This window comes from Brachycentrus maculatus, unplaced genomic scaffold, assembly GCF_059751285.1.
Source record: "Brachycentrus maculatus isolate JH-2025_06_01 unplaced genomic scaffold, ASM5975128v1 h1tg000240l, whole genome shotgun sequence".
NCBI classification, from domain to species: Eukaryota; Metazoa; Arthropoda; class Insecta; order Trichoptera; family Brachycentridae; genus Brachycentrus; species Brachycentrus maculatus.
The window spans coordinates 635,935-659,798 of NW_028280991.1; the positions used below are offsets into that span (position 1 = coordinate 635,935).

Consider the following 23,864-nt stretch of genomic DNA (forward strand, 5'->3'; position numbering starts at 1 on the left):
AAGTTGTCACCGCCATCACCCGCCGAGTAACCACTTGTAGTTCTTTAATTAAAGGTGTTGGACACTGTGGAGTGGCGCAAGTTCGCATCTCTAAAGTTGTTAAAGCTTTTATCTTCCGCCAGGCAAGAAAAGTGCGCTGCCAGGAGCGGAGTCGCGGGAAGAGGGTGTATAATATTTCTTTACAACCTCAAAATGTGCGAGCTTTCCGGCTGCGAGTCGCCCACTTCAATGAGAAATATGGCGCATCCGTATTCACCGCGAGACGACTCCTTATTTATTCTTTTTTAAAGATCAGTAGCTCTCTTTGACTAACGTTTAAAATAATCCATTTTTTTTATTCATTTAAGTTTACTTCTAACATTTCTTGGTGGAACTGCATTTTATGTAATAAAATAACAACTGTGTAATTTTTTTCCATGTGAATTTTATTTGACCAGCAACCGGGTTTCGACTTTACCAACATGATCATAACGAGTCTGATGAAGTCGGTTACGACGAAAGCCGGTTGCTGATCAAATTAAATCATGTGGAAAAATTACATACTTAGTTGTTATTTTATTCTATAATCCCATTTTCTTCTGATAACAATCATGGGTTTGGGTGAGCATTTTATATACGTGTCACATTCATTCACTATTCTACCCATGATTGGACAACTACATATACTACTCAAAAGTTGTATATGCAATGTACTTACCTACCTACGAAATTTGAGTAATTTAGTTTTCAATCATGGGTATATACTGCATGGTATGTGTCCGCGCGTGACCTTTTTTATTTCATTTGCTCATTCAGCCCATCGGTTAATTTAAAATTTGGAAAAATATCATACAATTTTCACAAAATTTGACCACAAAGACCAAATATGGAATTAACTGTGAGTGAGTTTACTAAATCTGTATTTAAACTTGTGAAATTTATTTACATTAAAAAGGATGGCGTTTTTTTTTACTAAGCTGGAATTGCCGTGAAAATATAAACCGTTAACTACATAAACTAACTAACTAACCATTACGCCGCTTCTCCGCTTCTCCTACCCCTGTAGGCAGAGAGAATAGAACACCACACCACTCTGTCTTCGCAAACATTCTTCGCCTCTTTCACGTTCATGCATTTCTTTATACATACCCGACGATTATTACGACTCCTGACCTGAACACTTTTTTTTAGCATACCTGATCGAGCCGAGTTTTTCTCGGTCTTCTATAAGTCTAAAAGTTATAACTTTATAATAACTTTTAGACTTATATTTCCGATGCATTTTGAGACAATTTTTTTATCTGTATTAGATTGACTAAAAACTTGGCACGATCAGGTATGCCAAATACTTGAAAGCGGTCAGGTTAGGAGTCGAAACAATCAGCGAGTGTGTATGAGGAGGTGCATGAACGTGGAAGAGGCGAGGAATGTTTGCAAAAACAGAATGGGGTGGCGTTCTATTCTCCATGCCTACCCCTGCTGGGAAGCGGCGTGATGGTTAGTTAGTTAGTTAACTAATAATTAATATCAATAAGTTACCGTAAATTAATATGAAAAATATGACATTTTTATGCGTCCATTTTTCAGTTTTCAGGATTCGTCCGAAATCAGCCCTCAAGTTTTATGAAAAGAGTGTGACGCGCTTGTGATCGGGCCTACACACCTCGGGATAAAAGAGGTGTGAGGCTGTGATGAATGGCTCGTCCACCTGTCACAATAACGTAAAAAATCCGCAGAAAGGCCAACCTAATGGCGAAACATAAATAAGCAGCAAAATCCCCCGTGATCAATTCAACTGGAAAATGATCAAACGTGTAAAATATTCAACCAGAAATCCAAAATACGGATTAACGTTCGAAATTTTCATTTAAATGAAAACATTTTAATTTACAATAATGTGTAACTTTGTTTTTAAATCACTATCAATATTTTATTATAACTTAATTATAATGTCTACCTTCGTAACCGGCAGACATTATAATTAAGTTATAATAAAATATTTATAGTGATTTTAAAACTAAGTAACATTTTAATTGTAAAATGGAAAATCACAACGTTAGTGCTTCAAATACAAATTATGTTTTAATTAACGTTTTACTTGGAAAATAATATTTTATTTTAAATCTATTGTAATATTGGAAATAAATTATATGTAGGTAAAAAAAATATTGATGATTGGAAATAAATAATATTTAGGTGAAAAAAATGAAGAATGTAGGAAAAATTACAATGTATGTATTTTTTTCTACAAATATGATCATTATTATTGTAATTTTAATAGCTTGTAAGTAATTTTAGAATTTTTATTCTTCGAAAGAAAGTTGTATTTTTGACTTCAATAATAAATAAAATAATTTTTGATATATCTTATCGGAATCTAATTAAAACAGTGTTATGTTTTTTACCAAGGTATTTTGCTATCTCTGATAAACGAATTCTAAATAATCAACGCTTTTAGATTGTTTCATTTTTGGTATTCAACACACACCACGATTGCGCATCACCCCCTAAAGCCTACAGCCGCCCACACGTTCAACCTTAACACGCGTACATAAACTTTACAGTATATACCTTAAGATCAGAGTAACAGATCAGATAGGAATGGGGCTTTATTAATAAATAGTTTTCAAATGTATTGATGAGATTTTTTAAAAATAAGTATTTAAATAAAACTAAAAAAAATTAAAGAAAGTGTGAAAGGAATCATAGCTCAAAGGTTATAATATAACACGAAAAAAACTTTGAAATTTTTAACTTAGAGAAAATAACGAATCAAGATTTTCAATGAATTTTAACTATCCATATATTTTTAATAATTGCCATAAACAAGTGACTTCTTCACACCCAAATTTTTCGTTTTATATGAATATACTGTGTTTTTTAAAACCCTTCAAAAATTCCGCATTTAAAGTTTGCATTCGTATTTTTATTTTATTTTTTTACCTTAAACAATTTGAAGGTTTTTAACAAGAACACCCTATTATTTCTATACCATATTTTCCTAAATATAATCAACTATTAACTATAACTTACAACGCAATAATACAAATGCATCGAAAATGTAATGAATAATGATAGGTAATATATGTATTAAAAAAATAATGAAAAACACCACATTGGAGTACGAATATTATTAATATATTGTCAACAAAAACACCTTTTTATGGTATGATGGGATAGTTGATTAAATAAACAACTGAGATACTGAAATACCGAATTTGGAACCCACAAAATATGCAGACAAATTCATGAAAGATTTTAATATAATTACTTATAATACGAATACGTTCAGTTCATATACCTACTTTTGTGTTTTTATCATTCACCCTTCATGTGTGAGCAATCTTTATAAATTCACCTTTTTTTTTTTAAATATAATAAAAAAGACATACTAAAACATTTAAAAACACATATACAACGTTATGTATACTAAAAAACAATTTAAACTAAAATGGTATTTTTAAAATTACAACATTTTGAGTGTTTCCAAATACTTGTTCTTTTCAACTCACCAATAGACGTCTCTAGTGAAGTTCTAGTGATTCATGAATAATGTTGGTTCATATATATAGAACTTCCAATAATTAGTAGTGTGGTTATCAATAATGGGTAGAATTGGTGAATGTTACACGTGCGTAAAGTGATCACGTAAACCAGCATATGACGGTTTTCAGCCCCGTAAATGCCCAGATTTCCAAACTTCTTCTTCATCTTTCATGAGATGTCAAAAAATAATTTTATATAAATTTATATATTTAAATAATTTTATAGTCAAAATGTTTTATTTACGTCGTTTCAAAATGTCGTTTTCCAATCTGAATTCCGTTATTATGACAGACTTAATATTAAATAAAGTGGACTCCGGCCCTGCGCGCGGGTCCTGAATCCCAGGGATGTAAGAGTGGAGAGAGGATGGAAAGCGCCCACCTTAATTAGGCCGAGAGAGAATACCGAAGAGAAGTCAAAGGAACCACCGACTGTTTCGAGAGCTGCTAGATGTCACTTTGATCTGTGCCGTGATGGGAAATTAATATTTTAAATTACTTCTCGCATTTTGACGTGATTTAAATTGGAATCAGTATTGGAAAAATAATAATTTTATCGAAATAATAAGCCCCGCGGATGAATTTCTGAGATATTAATGAGGCCTTAGTTAAAGGAAAAACTACTCGTGGTACACCAAAGAAATAATATTTTCTGATGAATCAGATATCGCTAATAGGGATATTTCATTAGGAAAAAATTCACAGAAACACATCAAACAAAACCTCAGTTGGTGAAAAGGACTTTGATTATTATGCAATAAAATTGTACCATCTGCTTCCATTATTAATAAAGTCATTAAAAAAGAAGCTAAGAATAAAGCAGCTGTTCATAAATGGATAATGGAAGTGGAAAATTTTGAAAAACATCGCATCATTCGGCCATGTCGTATTTGATTGCATGTCATAAATTTTTTTTTTCATATAGTTTCAAAATAAGTATTGTAAAATGTGCCTTCGCCACAGGAAAACTCAGTGAAGGCACATTAATGTGAATTGTGTTTTTTTTTTATTATATGCATGATAAAAAATAAATAAATAAAATATGGTTTGATTTGAAATATATTGCAAAACAAATATTTTTTATTTTATTTGTATCTATGCACTGCGTTTTCAGGTACCGAAATCATTCATTGATTGGTTCGGCAATTACTTTGTGGTAAAATCTATCCATTTTTAATCTACTGTAGCTTTTAAGAAATAGTGGTATTTACTGAGTAAAACATAAATTAAAAACCCAAAACATTGTTCGAACGAAAAGTTTTGTGTATTCGTGGTTGCTTGGAAATGATCCAATAATATTTCTCAACCAATAATAATCCCTAATCCGACATGAAAACAAAATTAACCTTTACCGTTTTACTAGCAATAGTATTTATTCTATATTATTTTGTACGCCTCCGTAGTGTTATGGTCAGCACGCTCGGCTACCGTTCTGGAGGTCCCGGGTTCAATTCCCAGGGGGGGCAATAAATATAAGGGATTTTTTACTCCAATATTTATTTAATATTACCCTGGACTGGTACCTGAAGCGGAAGGCTGATCACCTTTCTTTTATGTGTAAACAATCAAGATGTTTATATGAAGCAGTGCCCTATGCACCATTGGGGTGCGGATAAGGGTTTTTTTTATTTATTGTTATTATTTATACTAAAAAAATATCAATGAAGGTAGATTTTGAATATTAATAAATATCGAATCGAGTTATTTAAAAAAAACACATTTTTTTGAAGTTGCTTTAAATATTTACAATACCTATAGACTAGATTTTTTTCGCTTATTAAATCAAAGAATTCAGAAATATCATTTTAAAAATTAATCTCAAATCTTCATTATATTAGTTATAGTAGATGTAGACTTGTTTAAGTAACTTTTAAATATTTCTAAAATTACACTAAAAAAATGTACAACGAAATTTAGAAAATAACCTTAAGTATAATTAACATCCTATTTTGAAAACCAATTATTTTTACTTTTATATTTATTAGTATTTACCGAATGAGGATCTATTCAAAATGTAAATATTTATTATTTACTAGTTGTTCTTTAATAATACAGTATATATCTCACAGAAAATTGAAATTGTAAATATGTATGTCATAAAAAAAAAATAAAAAAAAAATAAAATAAAATAAAATAAAATTATATGTATGTCATTATCATGTGAAGAAAAATACGTTTAAAATATCTAGTAAAACATACAACGTAAAGACCCCTTAAGGGGTTAATATAATACATGAACCTACATTTCGCCTTACGTATACATGGGTATTTGCATATTCAATTGATAAACGTTCTATTCAATACGTTACCGACCACTTATATAAATTTTACATTACTGATTTAAATTTGAAATGATGGTGGCTTATTTTGAGAATCGCTTCTAGGAAGTAATTATTGTATAGAATTTTAAATATTACAAAGAAAAGTACGGAGTTAATGCCTTTTCTATTGGAATGGGTGGGTGGATGGGGTCTCTGATAATTCTCCGTTATTAGGTTCTACTCCACAATAACAGTTGAATTGAGTTTAATTCTCCTATAAAATGAGATTTCCAATATTATACTGAATTTTGGGTAATATATCCATAATAAAACAAGGTTTGTTGGATTGAATTCTACATTTATTTATGTATATGTTAATACATGACGCGCTTCTTAGGACATTATCAAACACTGACTAAAAAATAGTTCCCGGGTCCCGGTTCGATTACCAGGAGGGGGTCAAATAAATACTAGTGATTTTTCACTGTAATATTTATTCAATATTACCCTGGACTGGTACCTGAAGCGGAGGGTTGATCACCTTTCCTTCATGTGGTAACGATCAAGATAACACTGCGTTTATATGATGCAGTGCCCTATGCACCATTGGGGTGCGGATAAGGGTTTGAAGAAGAAGAAAGAAGAAAAAGTAGAAGACGAAACTTGTCACGTATGAACATATACATAAATAAATGTAGAATTCAATCCAACAAACCTTGTTTTATTTTGGATATATTACCCAACAATTCTATATGGAATTCTACCAACTGTCTGCAGTTACAATAAACAATATTATACTGTTATATTCATACCATATACCGGATTTGTAGGTTTACAACATGAAAAATTATGATATTTTTACGATATTAACACAACAAACTTAACTCAATTCACTAACTAACCATCACGCTGCTTCACCGGGGTAGGCAGAGAGAATAGAATAACTCACTACTCTGTCTTTACAAAAATTCTTCACCTCTTTTACATTCATGCATATTCTCATACGTTCATTACTATGTTGTACACATTTGTTTGCTTAATTATTTCCACTATCTCCTTTCCCCAATTCTTTCACAGTGCGCCCAGCAATAAAAATACAGCCTCAAGCGCCCTTGAGGTAGTATTTTACGAAAATGGCGCTTTATAAATTATCAATTTTTTTTTGTTTTAATAATTTTGTAGTATGTAGTAAAAACATTTAGATAACATTTAATTTACAACATTTTGAGTATGTCAAATACTTGTTCACAAATCTGGATTATCTCTAATTATAGGAGTTATTTTTCATATTATTTTTTAACATCTCATCAAAGATGAAGAAGAATATGGAAGTCTGGGCAATTACGGAGCTGACGACCGTCATTGGCTGGTTCAAGTGATCACTTAACATACGTGTAACATTCACTAATTCTACCCATTAAAAGAGTATTAATGGGTAGAATTACACACACACAGGGTACACACACTCCCTCTCTTTTTTATTTTATTTTTTATCTCTTGTTGTTTTTGATCGTTATTAAAACATAAATGTGGAATTATGTAATTAGCTTTATTTTTATTAATGTAACTATTTTTTATTATAAACTTTTACTAAATGTAAAGCTGTACAATACCCGAATAAATAAAATAAAAATAAAGTTGAATGTTGCACGTGTGTAAAGTGATCATTTAAACCATTAAGCCTATGACGGTCGTCAGCCCCGTAAATGCCCATACCTCTATATTCTTCTTCATCTTTGATGAGATGTTAAAAAATAATATTTAATTTGGTACGTTTCATATTTCGGCTTTCCCAAAACTTCGTTTTACAAACTGTAGTTTATTTTATTTATGTGTTGTGAGTGACTGGGCGAATTCGCACGGTGGAAGCTTTTTGCTTTCACCCGACACGGGCGGCGATCATCCCAACCACCCCTGGCCGCCCCTCGCACCCTCCCCCTCCCTCCGCCCCCCGCCCAAGGTAGCCGCACACAAAGCGTCATGACTGGCCAGGTACAGACTGGCTCTGAGGCCATTTTTCATTCCACACGGTGGCCACGAATCCACGACCCCAAATGAGAAATTCAAATTACATGCATAGGTGGTATGTACTATATAATATTTAACACAGAGTCATTAGTGATATTCAAATTTTACTTCTGTCAGTTTACTCGTGACTCATTTGTCACACGTATCGTGAAATATTCATCTTCTTTCAACCCTTATCCGCACACAATAGTGCATAGGGCACTAATTTTTTTTTTTATAAGGGTTTAACAACAGCAACATATGTAAAACAAAACATCAAAAAATATATATTAAACAAGCCAATTATAGTTAACCACAGAAACATAAAGATTAGTACAAAATATTATGTGTAGATCTAGCAAATGAATGAATTTGTGTGTGTGTGTGTGTGTTTGTGTGTGATTTACACACTTAAGACAACACAAATTATTTAACACATGCGATTTTTTGTGCTATGGTGGCGAAGGGTGGTGTTGTTTGCATGCTGTGGTAGTGATTGTCCTGACAAAGAGACGGGTACGTTTCGAAACCGGTAGACATAAAAATCTCGGTGAGTGGTTATATACTAATATTATTAACATTTTTGTATAAAAAATAAGTAAAAATGACTAACCACAAAGTAAATCCTATAAATATTAATCATATTGAGAATATAATATAAAACCTTGAGTTTTGGTGTTTTTATTACGCTATGCAAGTAAGTAGGTCGGTGTGGTGAAAAAACTTCCTCAACACCGTATACATTTCAAGCCCTCCAAAGAAAAGGTTATTGATGTTGTGTATTGAAATATTTATTATTATGAGAAAGGATTTGGAGCCATTTATCGTCCTCGGAGCGCCGAAGAAAAATTTCCCAGAGACCTGTCGATTTGAAGGATGGTCGTAGGTAAATTTGTGATGAGGCTTTCAGGGAGTTTCCGAGCATTTTCGGCTCAACAAAAAGAGCATCGTAAAGATACACCATTCAGCCATCAGTCTCCCGACACAAGGCGCTACAACGCGTGGAATCTTGTATCGGAAATACATTTTTTATTCCCAACCTGCCGGCATTAGCGGCGCTCGGAAGATTAACAGGAGATGCTAATGTGAATAATCTCATTTTATGCTTAAATCATCCTGTTACAATAAATCTTTAATATTCTAGAAAATCCGATAGAACAAGCATCTCAAACGACTACGAATTTCAAAACATACCCATGAATATTTTTTATTTATTGTTTCGGCATTCACTTTGTGGTAAGACATGATGAAATTATAAATGAAAACGCTTGTTTTTTACCACTTGAGTTATATTTATTTTAACGACTAGCTTAAGAAGCTACAGATGCTTCCATCTTTGGCTTTGGCTCTTAATATAATAGTTTAATTATTTATTTATTTATTTGGGAAAACAGCAACATATATAAAACAAAACATTGAAAGATATACATTAAACAAGCCATTTATAGTCAACCACAGAAACATAAAGATTAGTACAAAATGTTAAGTGTACATCTAGCAAATGAACACGTATTTATGAGAGAAAATATTGAGACTCGAAGATATAAAATCTGTAGCTTCCGAAACAAGTCGTTAAAATAATTATATGTAACTCAAGTAGTACAAAAAGGGGTTTTTATTTACAATTTAATATTATTTTGTGGCTGAAAACATAATTTATAATTAGAATATGTTATCGGAATTGCATTGTTTATTCCCAATCAGCCGACATTTCATTTAGCAGGTTTCGGAAGATTAACAGGAGATGCTAATGTGAATAAAATAAATCATCCTGTTACAATAAATCTTTAATATTCTACAAATTTCAAAACATACCAATGAATATAATTCGTTGGCCAACAACATTATTTATTAATATTACTAGGTATACTGAGCCATACGTCACTGTGACTCAGTCTATTTAAATGAAAAACAAAGAAACCAGAAAGCAGATATTACTAATATAAACGATTTATGATGTTCGAATGCTTTGATGTATGATATAAAGAGAGATTGCAAGACTGAGATAGTCATTATTTATAAAATTAAGAAAGGAGCCTTGAGATGGTTTGGGCATGTGAATCGAATGAGTGAAGAAAGATCAGTAAAACAAATTTATAAGGAAAATATGGATGGAGGTAGAAGCAGAGAAAGACAGAGGAAAATTTGCTATGATGAAATTTTTTGGAAATAATTGGGCACGGTCAGATCAGGAGTCTGAATATTCGGCGGGTATGTGCAAAGAGAAGCAATAATGTAGAAGAGGCGAAAATTGTTTTTAAAGACAGATTGGTGTGGGGTTCTATTCACTCTGCCTACCTCTACAAGGAAGCAGCGTGAAAGTTATTTATTTTAGTTTATTGTTGTAACTATACAGAAAATATCATGTTTAATATACATCAGGAATATGGTACGTATATATACAAAAATATAATTATATAAAAAAAAATATAAATGCTAGCACGTTTTGCCACAGCAAGGCATTCCTTATGAAACATACCAACAATGCGATAAAAAACGTTTTGTGACATTTTACGATATGACAATGTGACACTATCAATAACTCGCATCGAAACTGCTGAATAATCGCATCCAATTTCCAATTCGTACCCGGAAAGTAAATGGTACAAGAAAATACAAAAAAATATATAATTACTATTTGCAAATTGTGCGTGATACAAAAGGTATCCATTTTGCAGACGTTTACTCAAGCCGCGAGGAAATTTAAAGTGTTCAAATACATTCACCTACCGTAAAGTGGGTATACATTGCACCAAAATACTGCATTTTTTCAAAAAATTGTCTATTCAGATCAGGTTTTTTACTTTTTCTGAGGTTTCAACTATTGCAATGTAATAACACATATACTTGTAACATGTCTGATACATTTTAAAATTTTTATATATTTTGCCTGTATTTTTTTTTTATATTTATATTTTGGTGCAAAGTATCCCGGGGTAAAGTACAACTTTGCACCATGATATTTTCTCTACACTTTTCGTACTAGAATCCAAATTGATGCAAAGTAAAGGCTATCCTACAAGTTTCGTTGCACCTTATGAAGGGTTTTGGCTCACAGTTCGCTAAATGCAGATTATAATGTTGTATAATTATGGAAAAATAAGACACTTGATAGAATTTATTTTTTTAAATATTAAAAAATCTAGCACAAATATTTTTTTTTACAATACTGAATGTTTAAAATTATATAAAATAAATGGTGGATATTAAAACATATCGTACTACATAGGTAATAGGAATTAAAATGAAATTAGGTCTAAATATGGTCAAGTTCCGGGACGGTAAAGAAACCTCTTTTGGATTGCATTTTCGGTTCTTTTATGGAACCCACTACATCCTTCTAAGAATATTGAAGAAAGTCATCCTTCATCGGCCACATCCACGATTTGAGACTCTCCTGCATGGATTTAACTGCTCTATCTTTCTTTATTTCCAAAATCTGTCCCGGAAACTTTTCTCCTTCATAATGAAATATGACATATTCTCCCACCTTCTTTTTTACTGGTCGTAATGAAACTGAATAACAAATACGATAACTGGTTTCAGTCATCGTTTTTGTTCTTCTCCCTCTTCCTCAAAGCTTCCGTGTGAACTATTATCAGTTAATGCTAGATATGCTGGAAGTTTCGATGCGGAAGGTGGGATCATTGAAGTAGTTGGTTCAGGTAGCATTTGTGTCTCGTTCATTTCGACATTTGGATCGTGAGCAATGCTCTTACCTGGTTCTGAATTCTGAATTCTGAATTTTGAAGACTGAATTCTTTGGGTTGAATCTGTTTTCTTCCAAAAACTGTTGAAAACTCTGGCGCACGTCATCGTCATACGCTTTTAATGGCAACCGATTAAGCAACTGACTAGTTTTAGCAACAGTCAAGGTTTAATGTCTTTGCAAAAATGATCTTATCCATTCAGAGCCTGGTACGTTGTTCTTTAATATTCGTACTCTTCTGCCAAATCTATCCAAATAGGCTATTAGAATGCAGCAAATGTTAAAAACACTCACTGGGAAACCGTACTCACTCATATCTACTATGCAGTTTACGAAGGATTGCTCTTCGCCCTTGTCACATATCGGAGGTTTTCCCACAGGTTTTGTGTGCTGACCTTTGAGCTTATAGTTAATCGTCCTTCTGGGGATTTTGAAAATTTCTTCAACCTTTCTTTGACTGATTGTACCATTTCAAATAGCCTCCAAACACTGCTCCACTCTCTTTGGTGTAAAATCACAGTATCGTCTGGCATAAGGCCGCTGTTTGTGTGTTCTTGACATTTTTGAATAAAAATATACCATCAGGAATTAAGTAAGTACACAAAACCTATAGATATTTAGAAAAATGTCAAGTTGTATTAGCCGTTTTAAGACTTTTGATCAAATTAATTAACTATGGCCCTTTATGGATACTTTGCACCAGGTGCAATGTTACCCCAAATGTGGTCAATACAAGTCAGTTATGAAAAAAATATAATTTTTACAAAAACTTGACAACGTAACCAAAAAATACAGCATTTGAGAAAAGCAGGGCCTACCTACCTACGATTTAGAGACCACTCACTTGTTGTAACTTGTTTCAGTATACTGATTACACTGGAATTTTTCGGACACAATTTTCAGACAGAAAACTTTCTTAACGTTCAGACAGGAAAAACGCATTGAAGCAATAGCGACCGACTGTTACTTCCGTAAACTAAAAAGTAGATTGAAGTGCCATCTATCAGAAACAATAGAAAGTAGAATGAAAAATGTCATGTTTCAGAGATGACCAGCTCCACAATTTCTTTACAGAAGGTGGTGCAAAGTATCACCCATGGTGCAAAGTATACCCACTTTACGGTACCCTTATTTGCTATGAATGCGGCAATAAATGTTCCACCCTTATCACAATACAGCCAAGTACCGATGACTTGGCTATTTCCAATGCCATTTTTAGTATTTTTTTATTTACAAGATGTAAAGCATGATAGTGCCTTGTCACCATTTTGACATGACAAATTATTCAAAAGTACATATAAACGTATGACATTTATTAATGAAGACGGAAATTTGGTTTTTTTTTACATCCTGTCAAGCGATTGAATTTTTACACCGACCTTAAATAATCCAGCCAAATTGAGTACATTATTTTTTTAATTAAACGCGTGTATAATACCACTTAATGAGTTTTATTTCTTTACACATGACTAGTTTCGAAAACTAACAGATGTTTTCATCTACAGGTGAAAAGTAAAATTAACGAACAAAAAATATATAGAGGTTAGTAGGGTAATAAATAGAGCGGGGGTTAAGGAACGGGATTTTTTTTAAAGAAAACATAGATAATAATGTTGACGTTTATTGAAACAGCATATTATTAATTAACTATTTATCAGAATTAAAAATTCAAAGTATGTCTAAATTTTCTAAATTGTTCATGACTCGACCTATATTTGTAACTGAGTGTAAAATTTAAGTGTATGTGATAAAAATGAGTGGTAAGTTTCAATTATGTGATTCGCGAATTCTGAAAAAAAAAATTCTATTGAGTCCACGGTGATATTTCCTGATTCTAATTTTTTGATTTCTCGCAGTTTGGCCAGTATTTTTTATCGCAATCACCACCAGAATTTCATAAACACCGCTTTTATCTAAAATGTTTACTTTTAATTTTGAGTTTCCAAGAATTTTACCTAAATTCTTATTCTTATAGTACGCAAGTTGGATATCATTCCACAAAGATAATACCGAATTCATCAATAATAAAATTAAATAGTAGCATCGGATGAAAAAATTAAAAAAAACACCTTTTTCATGATATATAAGTAATTCTGCATTTTGAGATATTCATTCATTCATACAAAATAATTATTAAGCAAGCATTGTTTTCAAATAAAATTCATGAAAAGGAACGAAGAAATCTTGTCTCATAATTCTTTGTTGTTTGAACCATATTCAATTGCAGAAGATTAAATTAAGAAAAGAAAAAAAAAGCTTTGAAAATTGAAAACAAAAAGGTTTTCAGTATTTGTTTGATATGAAAAATATTCGCAATTTTTTTTAATGTCCAATCAAAATAAAAACAAATGTAATTGACCGAAAGTCGTAATACAAGTCAAATTAATTTTAATTATATTACTCAGGTAACCGGTTCCAATTGGAATCTTAGATGATATTTTCAGATATAAATCACCAGGTTAATGTAGAATTTAATGATCAAAATAAAATTAGTTTTTCAAACAATTTATACTGTAAAATCAGATACTAATACAAAAAACGTAAAAATTACATTTATACCTGCACGATATGTTTTTTATAAAATAAAAACAGGTTTTGATGATTGCTGACGGGCAACTGTTAATAATCTTAAAATTAAATAATTTTCTTTTTTTTCATGGTATTAAAAATGTTAATTTGTGTCTAATATTCTAAATTTTACCTGAGAACGGAGATTACTCTACCTAGTCAAGCAATACAATAAAAAATGTATTATGTAAAAATATATTAATAAAAACAAAAGAGAACCGAAAAGGTACCTACTCGGAACTAGAAAAATGTAAATTTGTACTTATTCATTGTCTAGATTTTGTTTCACAATAATAAATGTCTTATATCAAAATTTAATTAAATAAACACAAATATATATGTATACACACCAGTGGCGTGCTTAGGGTTTACCAATAAGGCAAGCCCATTATTTTTCACATTCGTGAATACATGATGTACCTATAATTTCTTCACCTTATATCATTCCCAGTATAGTAAGCACCCAGAAAGTATTATAAATATAAACAATGTATTGTAATCATTGTAAAAATATGCTTACATGTAACTTTTGTAAGTTATAGTCATCACCTTGAAATAAAGAAAATGTTCACTATAATAAAATATTTTCCTCAGATATTAACCCTAACCAATAAGTACCATCACCATATAATGGCATGCATAGTGTTTAATAATCATGTAAGCGCGCGATAATTTAAAAATAGTCATGCATTAATTATGTATTTTTAATCATTTGGTCTAGATTTAATCACTTTTATTTGGAGTTGTTGGGCAAGCCGGGCTTTTGGGCTTCTAGGGAAGTACCGCCACTGATACACACACACATATATACATATGTACATACTGGTTCTTCCTCCTGACTCATTAATATTAAATAAATATTGGAATATTCAGTGATCAGAAGTTTTTTATTTGTATTACTTAATAGATACAGATGAAAAACTTTGTGAAAATCACTAAATAATTGTAATAAAACAAAATTTATGCAGTTTCTTCATCTGAAATTATATAATAGATGGAAATAAAATGAAAGTTAATAACAATATAATAGTTTAAGGTTTTATTTGCGAAAATATCTCATCTAGATTGTCCGACAATCATCTCCAACGGGAAGTAATCCAAGTATTCAATTTTCCACCGAAAAAGGTTTTCTCGTCATTTTTTCTCGCGGCATTATTTCTTCATTTCGTCCCGGTCTGGATTTACTCTATAGCCGGATGGGCTCACATCAGCTTTACCGTCCGACGCGGAACGAGGTAGGAAGGAGGGTTCCAATCAAATTAAGTCAGAAAGCCACTCGAGTAATGTCGAGGACCTTTTTACAATCGCGATAAAAGGGAACGGAGTAGCGGAGGCCGGGTCTAAGTCTCTCAGTTTAATAACATAAAAGGACGCTATAATTGAAGAGGACCAGTGAATTGAAAGGCTGGCTCTAGAATAGAGATTACGCTAACTCCAATTTCTCGCATCGTCCTTCGTGTACCTACTTCATATACGTCATTTCATATATTACTCCTGCTTGGTTCCGTCCAAATCTCAAAGAATTACTGAAATATCCACTGCATTCAACATACATATGAAAAATAATCACAATTTTGTTGTTAAAAAAATACAGTCGCAAAATTATTGTAATTTCTTACCTTATTTTCCGAATTTGAAGCTTTTTCTGGCCAGTGTGCAGATAACTGCAACAAATAAAATAATAATTAAAGCATACGTTTAGATTAAAAGATTATTTAGTTACAACATTCTCCTTATCATTCATCGTTCACTTTGTGTGATACCACTTTTAAAACACTACTTCGAGACTTCCGTTTTCGGAATAATCATTCCATCACCAGATCAAATGTAGATTAAATTGAAATGGTTATGGTCTGATATTTATACAAAAATTAAAATTAAAAGAGAGAATATGAACGATCAATGATAAGAGTGTTATATTAACATACCATAAAGTTAACAATAGTTTTAATATAGAAAATATATTATTTAGTAACGTTTATTTCGGCTGGTTGTTACCATACAATATGATTACTAATTAATATGGTAAAAATCATTGGTCTGAGTCAACATATGAGCTGTAAAGTAAAGTATGATAGATGTTCGAATGACGAAATAAGGATTTGCAAGGCTGAGATAAGGATTATCGGTAAAATTATGAAAGTTATTATTTAGTTGAAAATGGGAGTGGAAAACACGTGGAGTAAAGCTTGCCATGATCAAGTATTTTATATACTTGGAAAGTGGTAAGGTCAAAAGTCGGAATAATCAGCGCGTTTATATGAGAAGGTGCATGAATATGGAAGAGGCGAAAATTTATTGCAAAGACAGAATGGCGTTGTGTTTTATTCTCTCTGCTCACCCCTGTGGAGTATGATGGTTAGTTACGTATAGTAAGAAATATAAGTAGTCTATTACAACTCATTGCAGTATATTTTAATATTTTGTCTAAAACTCCCTATAGCACATGTAATATGGCATAATACATTTTTGCAACATGGCTTAAAATTTATTATTGTGTCCAATTTCAAGTGTCCAATTCCATAACCGGATTTCTACAAGTTGTTTTTTGACAAAAAAAAAAAAATCGGTTTTATCAACATTTAAAATGGACACAAACAAGTCTACAAATTTTTTAAATAATAATTATTGCATAAATTAATATTTATTTCTTATACTTTAGTATTCATCCTAAAGAAGCAATAAAAGAACCGCTTTGCAGAATTATTGAATCTCGTAAATCGGTTAATTTTAACATCCATCATCATATATTTCATAAGCCACATGTCCGAATGAATAACCGGATCCCTAATGATCTTCTTAGAAAATTCACTGCGTATGAATCGTGTCACCCGGAAACACTCAACCCATTAAATCGCACCATTAAAGGTAGCGCTATTCACAAAAGAGTCCTGACGAAAAATTGATAGCCTGTGAATTTAATAGTCACTTCGTTACAACTCTTTCGGTGGCCATTTTGTTATTACCTCCATAAAATGGACGATTCCCGTATCGTAAAAATGTACAGTTTTATGGAAGGCGTAATAAAATCAAAATAAACTCATTTAATTATTTTAAAGCAACCCATACATAAAATACCACACACAGTAAAAGATTTCAAAGCACACAAAAATGGGTTTTTAGCTTAAAATTACTGAAACATTACTACGCATCTAATAATAAAAATTATTTTGTTAATTTATACAGCGCCATTTTCGTTAAATGTACCTCAAGGGTGCTTACACAGACGTGGTGTATGATATGAAAATGTTAATGATGGATAATATATACCACTTCTACTACTACGACTACCATCACGCCGTTTCTCCTCATGGGTAGGCAGAGAGGATTGAATGCCTCACTCTTTTGTCCTGATACACACTACTCGCCTCCTTCACATCCATACATTTAGTCATACATGCCTTTCGATTACGTAGACTTTTGACACCACCAGAATTTAAGTTCTGATTGATCTAATCGTGTAAAGTCTTTTTCGGCAATCCTCGATCTGTTCGATCTGTTCTCCCACTCACATTCGCCACATTTATTTTTTTAGTCATTCTCTCGTTATCCATTCGCTCCACATGTCCATACCACTTAAATGAACTCTATTATTTTCAGTCGCACACAACTTTTATAAATCGTATTTAACTTTTACTTAAATCTCTAAAACCTTCAAATCTGTTTTTCTCGGTTCGACACATCGCTCACTCCTTTTAACGTCATACATCAAAAAACATGATTTTTCAGGAAAACGTTTTTAAAGTTTAAGAATAAAATAAAATGTGTGAAAAATAAATATCAAGCCACTTATTGAACTTTTTACTGTGCAACTGATCCTTTTACGTAAAACCTGAAGGTTTTTTCTCCATTTGGAAAATATATAATATATTTAAAAAAAATTAAACAATACAATTTCTTCAAAATGCAAAAACAACACTTTCTGTTTTATAGCGGGTAAATAGTATGTTTAAAATATGCCGCTTTTGCTGGGATATAATACATTTTCTGGGCATTCCGTAAACATACACAACTGAAAATGGACGATTTTTGACAAGGCCGACTAGAGACAGGCCTGGGCGCACAAGGGTTTTTGAAATGTCACGTGATCAAATCGGTGTTCTAAAATTTGCAGTTCGAGCCAAGCGGAGTGCGTCGGTGCGTCCAGTGTTTACAAATGGCCGCGATTGTTTATGTTGATGTTCGTTGTTGCTTTATTTGTGTGTTGTTTTGATATTGAATTAAAAGCATATAAACTTCAAAGTGAGTGATTAGACAGTGAAGTGTGTTTGAAAATTGAATTGGTAAGTAATTTTCGTATTTATAACACAATTTCGATGTTTATACGAGTTTAAATCTCATTTGACGTTTCAAAACGTTTCAATAAATCGTTGCTACTTTTTAGCTTATATAACAATGCATACTTATTTGTATTTCATTTTTAAGTGTTTATGTAACGTGAATATTGAAACGTGTTTTATTTATAACTATACTTAATATTTTCAACAAAATCATTATTTCACATTTGAGGTTATATTTCGCTTACGAATCCATGAGCTTACTCACGAGAGATGATGTCGACTCAAATTTCTGTTCGTTTTCGTTATCATATTAAATTATTGTATTAAACATACACTATTCATGTTGAGTTTATCCAAGATAACCAAACGATAACCTCGGATGACCAAACTTAGCATTCTTAAATTCCTACGCTTAATTTCTTTGTTTCATTACAGGTGGTTTACAAAACAAAATGGGGAGATGTTGCAGCGTTTTTGGATGTAAATCCAACTACCGCTCTCAAAAAGAAAATGTATCCACATTTGCTCTTCCAAAAAACGATGCTCTACGGAAAAAAATGGCTTCGTCGGATTCCTACGGATTTTTCTGGAATAAAAAATCCATATGTTTGCATCAAGCATTTCGAAGAATCCATGATTATACGAAGCGACAGATGCACAGTACGCGAGGAAGCTATAGATGTGCCTCGCAAAATTCCCAAGCTTCGTGAGGGAGCAATTCCTACAATATTTCCGAGTGCTCTCAAATATCTATCCACCGCACCCCAATCAACTAGAAGACTCGCTGATGTGGAGACATCCCGGATGGAGATCGCTCTTCAAAACAGCCTCGATGACCTAAGGAAGCTGAATGAAGCAAAATCCATAAACAGTTTAGATGATTTAACTAAGACCAATCAAATTAAACCAGAATGGGTTTTAACGGAGACAGCGTTACAAAGAGTTTTGTGTTTAATTGACTTAAATGATGTGCCTTGTGTTTTGGGCGCTATTAAAGTAGTGAGTGATTTAAAAATACATTTATATTTAGGTAATAAGTTAGTAAGTAAAAGTCGTCATCCAAGAAATGTGAGTATAATCAAAAACGTAGATGATTTAAGTGACGTGATAAATTTTATTGAATCCTCTATCCATGACATTACCATCCCCGCCATTGATTTAAATGATGTTCTAATTATGTTGCAATCACACTTCCCAGATAGTGATCAGAGAATTATGTTCATTATAGAATAAATTAAGTATGCCGCTACCCTAAAAAATCTCCGTCGATACAGCGGGAATACTTTGATATTTGCAGCGTCAATGTTTTTACACTCCTCGGCTACGTATCATATGTTATTTAATACTAATTATTTGTGCATTCCTCTTGCTACAGCATTGGTATGGTTTAGTTTGCAAACAATTTTAGATTATTGTCCTGATGTTTTTATTAGTGGCCAGAATCAACTCTATATTTTAAATAAGATAAGTGTTTCTAAATTAAATTATTATTTCTTGAATCAAGGTGATTTTTTAAATGAATGTATTTGTAATAAGACTTTGCTAATAATATTAGAAAATATTTGCCATAGAACCTGTAAAATCCTTTTAAGTAACTTAGCAAATATCAAAAATGATGAACTTGCTGCACAAAGTTGTTCGGGATCAAGTAGAAAAGTACTAAAATTTTATTAGTTTTTTCTCATCCATAACCATCAACTATCAAACCTAATGTGTAAACTGTTTGAGTAAATTAATGTAACATGTCTTTAAATTAAATCCTTCACATAACATAAATCACATATTCTCAATTGTCAATTTAACAAAATTGAAGTATTTTGTTAAATTGAGTAGTACAAGATTAAATGCAAATGTTGTAATTGAATCGACTTATATGGTCACCAATATTAAGAAATTTACTTACATAATTATAAGCTTCTTTTCATGTCCAATTATTTTTCCATTTGATATCTTATGCTTGAAATATTCGTGTTGAATAGCTTTTTTTCAATTACTGTTATATTACATGTTTTTAATGTTAAATGTGTATATGTTTATACATATATATATATATATATATATATATATATATATATATATATATATATATATATATATATATATATATATATATATATATATATATATATATATATATATATATATATATATATATATATATATATATATATATATATATATATATATATATATATATATATATATATATATATATATATATACACATATATATATATATATATATATATATATATATATATATATATATATATATATATATATACATATTTATATATATATATATATATATATATATATATATATATATATATATATATATATACATATTTATATATATATATATATATATATATATATATATATATATATATATATATATATATATATATATATATATATATATATATATATATATATATATATATATATATATATATATATATATATATATAAATATACATATTAGAAATAATTATATTCCTGATGCATGTCTTTTATGGTGAGATTATAGCTTTGTGGTAATTTCTGTCCATTTTAAATTTTAATTTTACTTGGTAAATGCAACGTTTTCTTGATGTCATTATTATAATTTACTTGTATAATTTACTGTAGGTTCCATTACTATTTTTGTGTTTTTGAGTATGATATATTATATTATATATATATATATATATATATATATATATATATATATATATATATATATATATATATATATATATATATATATATATATATATATATATATATATATATATATATATGTATATATATATATATATATATATATATATGTATATATATATATATATATATATATATATATATATATATATATATATATACATGTATATGTGTATGTGTATGTGTGTGTATATAAGAAAATAAATAATGCCTTTTTATGTAATATTAATTCGTTTTATTTTTACCTTTCCTTTTTTGTATAAACTGTTATCATTTAAACATCTGGATTTTCGAAAATTGTAGGTTTAAACCTTTAAAAAATAATCCGAAATTCCACTCGCATATCGCACGCGGACAATAGCACTGACTTCGTAATTCGGCGTTTGCGCGCCCAGGCCTGTCTCTAGTAGGCCTTGATTTTTGATATATGACGTCGTTGAAAGGAGTGAGTGACATGTAGACTTGTGTCACTCCTGACGTCAGTGCGTATATAATATGAATATCTAAGTACTTAAAATGAAAAAGACCAAATTAAATGTTATGGATCTGTTTTATACAGTTTTGTACAATGCGCAGTAAAACTATGACCAAATGCGCAGGAAAATACAAAAGGGGTAATAAAGAAGGATCAAGCGTGCGCAATCTAATGCGCTTGGGATAAAATAGGTAGTATTTTATGTCACAGATTACTCTCGTCTTGCGTAGGTACTATATTTAGACGTACCTAAGTAGAAACTTCACATATTTTGAAAACAAGGTAAGTATTACTAAAGGAGAAATTCTATCGGTTTGAACATATCCTCAATATATGTAGGTATACATATTTTTTTAATATATTTTGTTAAATTAATAATTTCATAACTTTATTTTTTATATTCATTCACAATTTTTTTTTACAAAAACAGTGTATTATTATGTTGGCTATATATGGTATTCCATTGTGCTTTACTGCATTTTAATTTAAGGTTTTTTACACTGTTATTTTATTTTACCAATGACCCAGTTTCGTCATTACCGACATCATCATACTATTCTGATAATGTTGACGACACCCGGTGGCTGGTCAAATAAAAAAAGTAAAAAAGGCTAAAAAGATGTTTTACGTTATTATATAAAATGAAGTCCCGCCAAGAAATGTCAGTACAAAACTAAAATAAAATATCCACTATTTTGGGGTTTCGGATTATCATTTATGAGTACAAACATTTATAAGTAATTTACGAAGAACTGACTAACCATCACGCCGTTCTCCGCAGGGGTAGGCAAAGAGAATAGAATGCTACACCAATCTGTCTTTGCAAACAACCTTCGTCTCTTCTGTATTCATGTATCTCCTAATACATACCCGCCGATTATTCCGACTCCTGATCTAACCACTTTCAAGTATGTGATATAATTGATCATGCCAAGTTTTCCTCGGTCTTCTTTTGCTTCTATTGCCAACAACAGCTGTCTAATAGATTATCAATCCTTATCAATTAATATTTTCAAGATATAAATCATTTTACAATAAATCAATTTTTCTTTATCTGCTCAAGGCATTACTCGCTGTAATATAATACATTAAGCGTCCGGCTACGCTGAGAGCCGCACGTCATTTTCAGATTTGTTTTAGAATACATATCTGATTTGTTTTTTTTAGAATATATATTAAAAAAGTAAAAAAAAATATTCCCTTCCTTTCAATAAATGTTTTCTTTTCTAAATCATATTATTTATTTCGAAGAAAAAAAAGATTTTTCTACACAAAAACGGTGATTTAAAAAAATACATATAATTTCGTCAAATCCTACTTGGGTTTAAAGAAAATTAAGTTGCTATTTGACGTATGTAGGGCTTTAATGCGTTGACATGTGTGTTTATTTATAATCGCAGCCATTTCGACGCGCGACATTTACATTATATTTACAGAAAACAAAGGTGTTAAAACGATAATATCATGATCGTTATCTAAACAGATAAGGAAACCACCAACGTGTCACAAACCCTGCTGCAAACCACCCTGCAAGGACAACATTAAACAATTTCGAAAAACCCTCCCCAAACTAAACTAGCTAACAATGCAAGACGTCACCGCGGGGAGCATTCCTAAATTTCTGCGTAATAAGCTTAGCATTCCTGCACCGTCCAGGTTGAAATTAAAATTGATTTTACGACTGCGAGAGAAACGATTTTTCTGCCCATTTTTATTTATGGACTTCCTTTTCATTGACATTTTTTTTCTCGACTTCTTTTGTCCGCGCGCCGCTTCGTGAAATCGGTAAGATGCGAAAAAAATCGTAATGACACCAGGTTTCGGTCCTTGCTGTTCTATTGTCAAGGCCTGCACCTGGAAGGACGCGCAGGACGAGGGACAAGGGTAGGTACCAGGCTAGGTAGGCGCTGATTGATGGCCACCCCCGGCCATTAGACACCCCCTGTTCACCCCAAGGCCCGGTAAAGATATGCAGCATCTATTGTAACATGCGAAAAATAACACGATCTATCTCGATCCGTAATACTACCTTATTTCAACATCAATAATTATCTAATAAAATAACAGCTATGTTGTTTTTTTTCCACATTTATTATATTTGATCAGTGACCGAGTTTCGTCGTTACCGAAATCTTGTATGTCGGTAAAGACGAAACCTGGTCACTAGTCAAATAAAATATTTGTTAACAAAACCATACAGCTATTTTATAATACAAAATACAGTTTCACCAAGAAATATCAGTACCTACCTACAAAACTTAAATCTAATTAACAATATTTTTTAACGCTTTATACCATACATACCTATTTTTTTTAACTGTCTTTATTTACACT

At 31.2% G+C, this 23,864-nt stretch overlaps 2 long non-coding RNA genes across 3 annotated transcripts in view; one reads left to right on the forward strand and one right to left on the reverse strand.

Moving 5' to 3' along the window:
* LOC148306463 (uncharacterized) overlaps positions 1 to 23,864 on the reverse strand; it is a 784,100-nt gene that overhangs the window by 625,844 nt on the left and 134,392 nt on the right. For both annotated transcript variants that reach the window (XR_015837997.1, XR_015837996.1), the window contains exon 2: positions 15,689 to 15,733. This is a non-coding gene — a long non-coding RNA (uncharacterized LOC148306463). The remainder of the gene's footprint in view (positions 1 to 15,688; positions 15,734 to 23,864) is intronic.
* LOC148306466 (uncharacterized) lies at positions 18,109 to 20,133 on the forward strand. Its single transcript, XR_015837998.1, has 2 exons — positions 18,109 to 18,352; positions 18,785 to 20,133. It is a non-coding gene; the product is annotated as an uncharacterized LOC148306466 (long non-coding RNA).